Source organism: Strigops habroptila, chromosome 1 (genome assembly GCF_004027225.2).
Source record: "Strigops habroptila isolate Jane chromosome 1, bStrHab1.2.pri, whole genome shotgun sequence".
NCBI classification, from domain to species: Eukaryota; Metazoa; Chordata; class Aves; order Psittaciformes; family Psittacidae; genus Strigops; species Strigops habroptila.
Window position 1 is genome coordinate 60,437,858 of NC_044277.2, and position 11,115 is coordinate 60,448,972.

General features: G+C 47.9%; 1 protein-coding gene across 2 annotated transcripts in view; it reads right to left on the minus strand.

Annotated features, from left to right (window-relative positions):
* The window catches only part of ZNF516 (zinc finger protein 516), a 103,944-nt gene extending 96,702 nt beyond the window's left edge, over positions 1 to 7,242 (minus strand). Inside the window, exon 1 of one of the 2 annotated variants that reach the window (XM_030494321.1) lies at positions 7,117 to 7,242. The gene's annotated coding sequence lies outside the window, so the exon portion shown is untranslated. Of the gene's footprint in view, positions 1 to 6,961; positions 7,013 to 7,116 lie in introns of those variants that run through there. The other variant, XM_030494341.1, reaches the window with a different exon arrangement.
* Between the last annotated feature and the right edge of the window lie 3,873 nt (positions 7,243 to 11,115).

Genomic DNA, 11,115 nt, shown 5'->3' on the forward strand with positions numbered 1-11,115 from the left:
GAGAAGCAAGCTCCCAACACCATACAGCAAGATGGCAAGAAAGAAAAGGGGGAAGAGTAGATAAAGAAAAAAGTAATTTCTTAGAGATTCTAAGAGCACCCTGATTACGGATGTAATACTATAAGCTTTAATTAGGAGCTAAGTGCTGTGTGCTAAATTCATCCCCACACACAGCCCTGTAAATTCAGAGTCACTCTACTAAAGTTACACAGTCGTCGTAAACCCAAGGTAACAGCAACGCCTGGCCTATGGCTTCCACAACAGCCCGTAATGAAATGTGGATTTTGTTGAACAAGCGTTAAGCTATGCAATATCCTGCTGATACAAATTAAATTCTTTTCCATAAACAATCACTTTAATGAAAGGTTAGCAAAAAAGGACATTAAGCAGTCATCAGAACATAAGTAGTTTTGAATCCACAGTAAAAAGCCCCTGTTGCTCTATGAGGTAAGGCTTAAAACAGTTTAAAGCAGTGTCTTCATTAACACGTGACTTTGTCACAGTGTAAACTGCCACTGTCCCAGAGTCCCTGCAACAGGCACTATGTGCAATGTTAGCTCACAGCTCGGGAGCGGTAAACAAACGAATTATCTTACAGCAGCTCTATATTACAGCCCCATAGCAGTAATATATATTAGTGCTATAAAATACCTGCTAGAATTTATTAGGCAATAAATACTTTGGCAGCAACTTAAGAGGTGCAAGCATTGTCCATCCGCACATTAATTTAATCTTAGAACATATGCTTAACGCCCCAAGTCCGTTTGCATAAGTGCTGTTGCCATAATACAGTTTCAGGAACACAAGGAGAAACTGCGAACACAAAGCGTGTAACAATGCTGATGCACCTCTACAGATAAACGAGATGTAAACAACATCAAAAACTGAATAACTGACGTTGAGTAACCATCGCATCAAAAAAACAGAGCTCATTGGCTTCAAACAGCAAAGCAGGTTCAGCAGATCAAGAGACCCAACATTTGCTGACTAACAGTTAGGTAATGAAAGTAAACATTCGCAATGAAGTCATCATCCTAATGAAAGCCATGGCGATGTTTACCTGGGCCATAAGCCACCAGTATGTTTTAATGCGGGCTCACTAACACAATATTTACTAGAACCGCTCCTGCTGGAAAAGGAAAGGAAGTCTCCTTTACTTTTAATGCAGAAGTGACAATCAAGACATACTGCTATCTGTTAAGTCGTTCTAACTCCCAAGTACTCTATTGATGACACCTGGAGTTACTGTGCAGTTACAGCGGGTTAACTGAAAAACAGAATTTTGCCTTCAGTGGCTGAGTCAGAACAGCTTTATCCTAGCACTAAAGTGTATAAACATTTGCAGTATGTAAGATGCCTGCTTAGAAAAAGCAATGTTGCTTCAACATTCAAATATTTATATTGCAGATATCTAATCAAATAAATGTGACTTTATTTTTTGTTGCCATGAAGTGATTAATTATCTGGATTACCTGTATGACTTCTGAAAAACAAAAAAAAAAAAAAAGAAAGAAAGGAAGGAAAAAAATTCCCTGTAGTTAAGTTTTAGCTGATTAACTGCCAATATTGTTAAGGATTTCAGACTCACATAGAGAAAATGCAATTCCACCCAGAGCCACCCTCCTGCAACCCTCAGTACTCAGTAGGAGTGGCAAGCATGCTCATTAGGGGACAGCACTGGGCTCACGAGTAACAAGTCAATTTACAGGATGGCTGTACACACTCTTACCCAATTGAGGAACATCATACAGCTATGAAAAACAACAGTAGTCCATTCCCCCCTTCTGCACAGAAATCTAGTGCCTGTTCAGGCTCAGAAGGTACGTACCTACAAATTCATACTTGTGTCTCAAAAACTAAAACAGGCACATTTTACTTGCAAAATTTGCAAGCTCGGACAAGTTGCTTCCTGCAAAATGCAATCACTCTGTATTTCAGCTTTCTATTTTGATGACTTTAAGAAACAATATAGTCAAACCCAGCTTTCCAGTTTGAGCACACATATACAGGCTTCATCACTGATCTCGCAAAAGCATTGGCTCCTTTTGCACACTGTATGTAATCCCAGAAAAGTCCTAAAAGTACTTGGCATGAATTTAAGTCTTCACAAAAGTGAGGCCTTTCAAAGTTGACAGGATTTTGATCATTCTAAATATAGATGTCCTCCATCAGATGGGACCTCAGCATAAAACTCACCAGTTAGGATCACAAGCATCTATATATTGATATCTGTTGAAGTCACCTGCACATAAAAACCTTGAAAAACAAATCCAAACACACAGATGCTTTGCAAGAGTTGATGACTACATCACTCATCCAGTAATACTCTTCCAGGCTGCCCGCCTGGTACTAGCCACGCAAGCACCCACAGCAAGGTGCATTTTAAAGGCTACTTGTTTTTCAGTCAACCAAAGACAACATCCCTGCTTCTGAAGTAGATACGTAAAGCTTTAAGACATAAACATCCTCCTTTGCTAAGATGAGGGATGGCTGCACTTATGGGGCAATCAACAGGCAAAGATTCAGAAGGATGGCACAATCATTTTCAACCCCTTCAATGAGTACTTTTGTGCTGATAATTGCTATTATTACATCTTGGTGACAGCGCGATACTATGACCAACTATAAAAACACATGATAAACCTAATTTTTAAAGCAAAGACATTAGTCACTGTCACAGGAAAACTTTAATCTACAAAAGCTGAATGTCACTGCTGTTGCTCCATTCAGCCAGCTATACTGTCACTGAGGTCACTTGCAAATAACAACAGGTAGCTTTCACCATAGTCATGTAAATTGTTTTCTTTTCTAGGATGTACAGAGCAGCAGTTATTCACATGTTTTAGTCCCATACAGCAATTTAGAAGGCCGTGCTCAGCCTACGTAAGAGCCCTGCTAACTAATACCATTCTTCTCTTTAAACATGTTTTGGATCACTCCTTAAGACAATGCTATTCTCACTGATGTTGGTGTTTAGTTTTTTTTTCTTTTTGTAAGCATTATTTTTGCATTTTAAACTAACAGTTTAGAGTTTAGAGGGGGGTTATGATGCCCTATTGTTCACACAGGCCACACAGTACTTATCACTAACTAGATGTCACTTCAACACCACTCGGTTTTATAGGAACTAAAGGCTTGAAAACAAAACCCAGACAAGAATTTTTAGAGATACCTAAAAACTACTTTACACTAGGAGCTAGTGAAGGTGTGCACCATGCCAGCAATACAAAACTCCATATAAATCAATTCACTGTACAGAGTTAATTCAATATGGTTATGGCAGCTACTCTTGTGAAACTAAAGATGTCTCCCAGAATAACTTTACCGTAACACTAATTACACCTCAGGTGCTCCTACACAACTCCAGCTTCCAGTTCTACCAGGGAAAAGCTCCAAAAGCCGCCACTGCCTGGTACAAGATGGAGTGCACAGAGCAGCACATGACCAGGCCAGACAGCCATGGGTTTGCTGTGACGGAGCTGAAGGACATGCTGGCGGTAAACAAGAGACAACTCCTCATCCCGACCAGCCACGGCAGACAAAACTACAGCAGCTAAAGTCCCAAAATACTCCCTGCCTCCATGAAACTTTTGCTCCCATCACCACCATGCCTCCCCAGTGCTGCTCTCCCCCCAAAACACCCAACACCTCTTGCAGTAGTTATTTATGGCCCAGTAGCAGCCTTGGGGGGCCTTGCTGGAGGAGCAGGCATGACACTGCACATAGCACCCACTACCACCTGCACCCATCCATGGGACACAGCCCGTGTCCCCATGCATCAGCACACACATACACCTGCCCCATGAAGCACCGCTGCCTCGCACACGTGCCCTCACACACGTGTTCACCCATGCAATCCCCATCCTGGCGTGCACATGCATAGCCCCACCCCCCACCAGCAAGATCTGCAGACACACACATGTGGCTCACGTGCAGCAATGCAGTGTACCCCATCTCTGTCCCTGCATGTGTGCACACATACACTGTCCCATTTGCAACAACATATGCACCTGCACTACATGCAGCAGCGTGCCCCCCAGCATGTACATACAGACATGTACCCCTTGGCCCCATCCACACACCCCACTGCAGGGCTGAGGGGAAGATAAAGGGGAAGCAGCAGGTCGCTGCCCTCCCTCAGGGTCAGCATCCCCCCTACTTGGTCCCCTTCAGGACGTACGGGGCCTTAATGCACCACGGGAAAGCCACAGTCAAAAATCAAGACACAGACACCTCACAAAATGAAAATCTCAGTTATCAACCCACCCAAACGCCATGCCCGGGGAGGGGGCACAAAGAGAACACCTTGAGAAGCAGACCCCCCCCCCGTAAATCAATCCGTGTTATACCACTCGACTTCTGCTTGGAATTATGCTGTATTGGGGTTTGGGGGGGCAGGGGGAGAAGCCAACCAAATACATGGTTGCCAAGTCGAGTTAATGAAAAACCCTTTGGCTGTTAACTCATTTAGTGCAGCAAGCATGAAATAAAGTCCATGGCACGGGGCCAAAGCACAGCGGCCCTTTGCCGGGCAGGCTTCTGGGACCTCTCCCCGACCCGACCGCCGAGGAGCCAGCCCACAGCAGCCCACAGTTCTGAAAAGCTGCTCTGATCTTCCTCTAGAAATCGCTGAATCTGCCGCAAAATAAACCCCAACACCACCGATGGCACCGCCGAGCCCGGGGAGATGTTTTGTAAGGGCACTTTCGCATCCACTTCCAAAAGAAGCCAAACCCCGCCACCGAGAGGGAAACTGCGAGGGGATGTAAAGGACGAGGCCGGGCAGAGGACGGGGAAAGGCAGCGGCCCGGCCCGGCGGCTTCTCGTCCCACCTCGCCGCGCCCCGACACCCCGGGGCCGAGCCGGGCCGTGCCGAGCGGGGCCGGGCGGTGGCGGGGGGCGGGCCCGCAGGCTGGGGCCGCCCCGGCGGGGCGGGGACCACCGGCGGGCGGGGGCTCGGCTCCGCGGCCCGTCCGACCCTCCGTCCCCCCCAGCCGCAGTACCCCCCGCGGCCTTCCCCGCCGAGGAAACTTCTCCGCTCCCAAGGGAAAGAGTTCGGCTCCCCGGGCGGGGGGCCACCGGCGATGGGGGGGGGAAGAGGAGGAAGAGGCGAGAGAGTTGCGGCTCTCCCCAAAAAGGGACTTTGACCCCTCGCAGCGCTCGCCGGCGGACCCCGAATGCCATTATTTTTGCCACAGGACGGACCCTCGCCGGCGCACGTCGCCACAGCGTCTTAATTTATGAACTCATCAGCCTAATTTCATTATTTAATCATGCGCCCGGCAATCGTGTTTCCTTAAGAAAGGACTGACCTATTTTTGGCTGGAGATAAACGATCATGTTAACAGATGTTAATCTTGTAATCTGTTTTTCCTGTAAGCACTTCGCATACCGGCGTTTCAGACGTTAAAAATAATAATTTAAAAAAAAATCATTAAACAACAACAAAAAAGAAAAAAATCTTTCCCAAACGACTTGACGTCACGATTCGGCTCGCATTAAAATAAATAAATAAATAAATCTCGCAATGGTTTCAAAGACATTAAATCTTTTTCACTTTATAAATGCTGATTTGTTCTGCCTCAACTCCCACAGGCTTTTATTTGCATTTCAAATTCCACAGGTTACACCAGTCGCCTTTTCAGAAAATGTAAACCGACAATAAGGCAGCAAATGGGGGGGGGAAAAAAAGGGGGGGGGGGGAGAAGGAAGGGGGAAACCCTGCATCTGGATTAAATAAAGGGCAGAATTAATGTTTGGAAAGTAGTCCGAGCAAAATGATATTTGCGCGTCCAGTGCCCGAGCGCCTCCGTATCTGCGGGGGGAATGTAAAGGCTCAGCCGTGGGCACACACAATGCGCATTCCCCACACGATCCCCGCCTGCTGCTGGGAGCTTATTAACGCTCCTAATAAATGGGGCCCGGCTCCAAACCCACACTTTTCGGTTTAAAAAAGAAAAAAAAAAAAAACAAACAAAAAACAAAACCACGGGGTTTGTCTCCAGCGGTTAATGGCAGAGGTTAGGTGGTTGGGGGGGGAAAAAGGGCCGGCTGTCATGCCCCACACGCCATCCCCCCCCCCCCCCCATACACATACAAGACACACACACACGCACGGCCCGTCCTCACACCCCAGCTCCCTCCCTCGCTCCCTCTCGGCGAAGTTCACCCATCCAAACTTTCCCCAACTTGCCCGAGTGCTCCGTTCGCATCAGGATCGCGACTGGGCGCTATGCTAATGATCACCGGGGATAGCAGCGGGGGGAGGGAGGGAGGGACGAGGAGGAGGAAAGCTTTTATAGCACAAAATGTCTGGAACTGCATTATTTCTATTCTTCTTTCCTCCTCCCCCCTCCGCTCTTTTTTTAACATACATATTAAACCCCCCCACCCCACCCGCACCAAACGGGCTCTTTTTCCTCTTCTGGCAATAACCGCTGCGGAGACATTGTCCTTCTCGCTGTCTGTATGTGAATAATTGTTTTCTCCGTCCGCCCGCCCCCAACTTCCCTCGATGAACTGTGTACTTCTGCGAGGGGGACCCACTCGTGGAGAGCGGATAAAAAACAAGGGGGGACACGGGGTGTGGGGGGACCGCCACACATCGGGCACCGCACACACAATACTATGGGGCGGGGGGAGAGGCGGGGGATTAAATAATTTAAAAAAATATCAACCCCACTTAATAATTTAACTGGCCACTCGGGGCTCCAAGACCCATCACCCACCTCCGTTCCCCGAAGCGTTTTACTTTAAAGTGAGGTAATTTGTTCTTTGTTTCTTAATGGATTAATATCGCAGTCCCCGCGATGTACCCCCACCCAAAGCCCCTGACGGAGCGTACAAAGCCAAAAGGCTCCCAGAGCCCGCAAACACCCCCCTCACCCCCCCTCCCCCGGCACCACCACTGCAGTAAAACCGAAATCCTCCTCCTCTACCAAGCGAAACAGCGCAAAGTTACCATTTTGGAGCCGCTCCGGTGGCCGGGGAGACAGTCCCCGCTCCCGGCGGGGATGAAGGGGGGGGGGGGGCGCCGCGAAGTTTCCCTTCTTCCCCCATACACACACACCGAGACTTCCCCCCCCCGCCTCCCGCGGGTCCCCCGCCGCCCCTCACCTCCTCGCCTGGCCGGCGGCCACTGCCGGGGAAGGGCGCGCCGAGCCGTCCGCCGCCGCCCTGAAGGTGAAACCACGCGCCGCATGCGAGCGGCCGCCCGCTCCACATGATCCGCCGAGCGGCTCCACTGGCGCGGAGCGGGGGGGGCGGCCCGACGGACCCCGCCGCGCCCCGCGCACCGCCCCCCGCACGCCGCGCCCCGCCGCGCCCCGCCCGCTCCGCCACCGCGCATCCCCCCCCCCGCCCCTTTCCCCGGCGGCCGCAATGGTGTGGCCGGTGCGGAGCATAACGCGGCCGGTACTATTGTCTCCGCGGAGCAAAGTTGGGGCGCGGGGTGCTGCCGGCCCGGGGACACGCCGTCGGGCGGGCGCTGCGGGAGCGGGCACAGAGCCGCGCTTCTGCCCACCGCCGGCCCGGTTCCCACGTACCTCCGGTGCGAAAGGTGCGGGCTGGAGTTGCCCCCGATGCGTTTCTGTGCGAAACTTTTCCCTTTTTTATCCTTTTTTTTTTCTTTTTTTTGGGGGGGGGGGCGAATTCCACCGGTAAAATATTTATGGATCTATTGAAATGCGCAGAAACAACACAACATTAAAGTCCTCAATCAAGATCAAAGAGGAATACTATTCAACAGCCACGCTGGGGAAGTTGAAAGACCTCCGAACAAATCAATCTGCCATATGGCTTTAAAAAAAAAAGGAAAAGAAAAAAACACCGAGCACACACACACCCCACACAGCCCCCTTCCATGTCTACAAAGTTCAATCTGTGTTTCCCTGCGTGTTCCCAAAGCCCGGTTTAGCCGCGGCCAGCCGTGTGCCACCGGCGTGTTCCGCCCGTGCCTGGTAAGCCCAATTTAACGTGCCGAAGCCCCGTACTAGACAGCGAGGGTGTGGAGGAGGCGCTTTTTTTTTCCTCCTCTTTCTTTGTCTCGTATTGTGCGATGACGTAGAATTGACACGGAGGACTTTTGACGGAGGGTCCGGGTTATCTCCTATCCTTGGACCGCCGCCCCGGGCCAGGCCGGGTGGCATCCCGGCCCCCACTCGCCTTTCCCCTTCCCGGGCACCCCGGCTCCGAGCCCCCCGCCCGGCCCCGCTCCTGCCCCACTCCAGCTCCGCCTTGCACTTGGGACGCAAACTGCTCCGGCAAGGGAGGAGGAAACAAAATTGGGGCGAGAAGGAGGCAGTGGGGGGAGAGGGGTTTAAACCCTGCCCTTCCCAGTGCTCGTTACCAGAACCCCGGGAATAAAGGAAAGAAAGGGGGGGCGGGGGATGGGGGGCAGCGAGTGAAGGGGGAAAGTTGGTAATGAAGGATACACGAATCATAAAATGTAAGCTATGTGTGATTAATGATCTGCACTAATTTGAATAGCAGGCGTGTTAAAGGTCAGTGACAATTGTTGCTGCTTTCAGCATGAATGCCTGAGTGGGATGTATTTGGGACAATCAAATTTAATTCTAATTCACAGGGAAAGAAAAATATCGGACATGCAGAGCAGCTGGTCAAAACAGAGCGGGGACGCGCTTTAAAAAATGCACTTTGCCTGTCCTTCAAAGGCAGCTCATTACGCCAAGATAGCACTTTTACACGCCCCAATAGTAAATAATCTATCTGGAATGTCTGGATTTTGTTCCTTCTGCATCAGCATCTTCCCTGCACGCTTTTTCAATCGCGGGCCACATTGTGTTCCCAGTTACTTGCAGCGTTTTGTGGGAATTCCGAGTTCCCTGATGACGGATTTACCTGCAAATGGACCCGAGCAGATGCAGCCTCCCTGGGCTTGAAGAATTCACCCCAGGCGCACGCCCTGCAGCAAGAGTGTGGATTCTCTAATCACAGTGTGCATAGTAGTTTAGCATTTCTTTACACAAAGAGTAAGAGATCCCTTATAAATCAGCATTCCTGGGCAGTATTTAGAACTACAGTATTAAGCTAATAATTTCCATATGGCGAAAATTGACAAGTCAGGGCAATGAAAGGTGCAGGAGATTTCCCAACTCCTCTACCTAAAAAATGTGATTTTTACAACCTACTCCTTTTCCCTCATAGTCTGTATAGGTTTTTTTCCTTAGACAGTAAAACATGAGAATACACAACACAGCGCTTGCTCTACTATTTGATAGAATAATGCTTGAAATGCTTAATATTTTCCATATTTGCTTCCGTAGGGCCTGCTCTTGCACTCCTTGTTCCTGTAAAAAAACATAGGATGCAGAGGCTACGGGGGTGAAAGGACTGGAGAAGCCATTTCAAGCCCAGTAAGTGAGGGGTATTCCACTTTAATGGAACGGCAATTAAAAATTCAAAAGATGTAGAGACTTTAAAAACAATCAAGCGGTATATTAATTTCACGGAAAGTCACTAGCAGAGTTCCTCTGTCCATGTAATTTTAAATAGGAGATTTTCTCACATTTCTTCTGCTGAGTCCAGCACTTCTGGGTTTCAGTAGCAAACCCAGAACAGGATAAGAATTTATAGACTTAAAGGATATGCAAAATATATTTGCATAACATCGTCGGTGTTGTTAGAAATTTCAGGTAGAGAAGATACTCCTAATTTTCAAGTCGTCAGTAACATACCATTACCACGGGTGATTAATCTGTTTGCAGGCACTGTTTACCCATTTCGTCTTTGCCAGAAATCTTCCAGGAGATGTCTTCCCATTTCAAATTCTTTAAATTACAGTATTTTGTATGAGAATGTCAGCGATATTAATGGCTCGATACATGGTTTGCTATTTATAGACTCACATGTATAATAATTCTGGCTAATGAAATACTTGGAGCAGGAAAACATTTATTTACTTTTGCTACGATCTAATAAATTATTTGTTCAGCATTTGGGACCAGGCTTTCTCAAGTTAAGGAAAATGGCATTTTGATGAAAATCTCTGCGATGACTTGTCTGCATAACTTAGCCTTAGGAATGATTGGTGGAAGTTTAGATAAGAAAAGGTTCCCGAGAAACCCCAGCATGGAATAGTGAGGAAAAAAGGCCATCTCTTTAAAATCAAAGCTGAAAGTATGTATAAATACTTCAAGGAAGGCAAACAAGCCAAGTTCGGATCACATTGTGTATATATGTGTGTGTGTGTACGTGTGTATACGTGTCACATCCACAGATATATTCAGTGAAATGTAATCTGGAGGAGTTGGTTGCTTCAGTTTTGGCTGTATGCTTGCTCTGAGTTACTCAGGTTTTGTGCTGGTGAATACTTTTTGTTGTTATGAATCTGTCTGAAATTTAGAGAATGTGTCTAAATAGTGCTAACCCAGGATGGTTTGCGGCTCTTGATTTTTTGAAGGAATCTGTCTCTCCATCTCAAGACTCAGACTAGCATTTTCCTTGGCGTCTCCCGTCATATCTGTCTCTCAACAACCCTTTCTAAACACAGACCCTAGCTTTATAGTTAGTTCTCCAGTTCTGCCAATAAACCAGTATATATCTGTTTTAATCTAAACCAGAGAGTTTGCTTTCAAAGTGTGCTTGGGTCAGAAGGAAAAAAAGAGCATGCAAAGCCTGATGACAAATAGTCCACTATGAGCCTCTACATTCAAACCCAGCCTCTTTCTTGGTGTACTTGGAAGTACAAAGAGCGTGTGCAGAAGTTACAGACTGGAAGGCACACACGGCTCTAATGCCCATGTACATCTGCAGATCACTGCACAGAAACATTCCCAGGGATGCTTTTTGACAAGAAACTAACATTCCTGACTCAAATTAAAACGGACCATTCTAACACTCGTGCACTTTCAGAGTTTATGTGGGTGGCACAAATGTCACTCGAACAAAATGGTTTCAATCAATACCCAGCGTATACTCTTGGATAAAATAGATCGACTTCTCGCACGCCACAGAAATCTTTGTCTCTTCTTTAATACGCAGTGTCCAGCTGTTTCCAAAGTTTGCACTATGAAAACACACCACCACCCAGCGAAGTTTTGCACACTGGTGTACTCTGGGCCTGCATGGAGGTCAAGTTCTTGCGCCCCACTAATT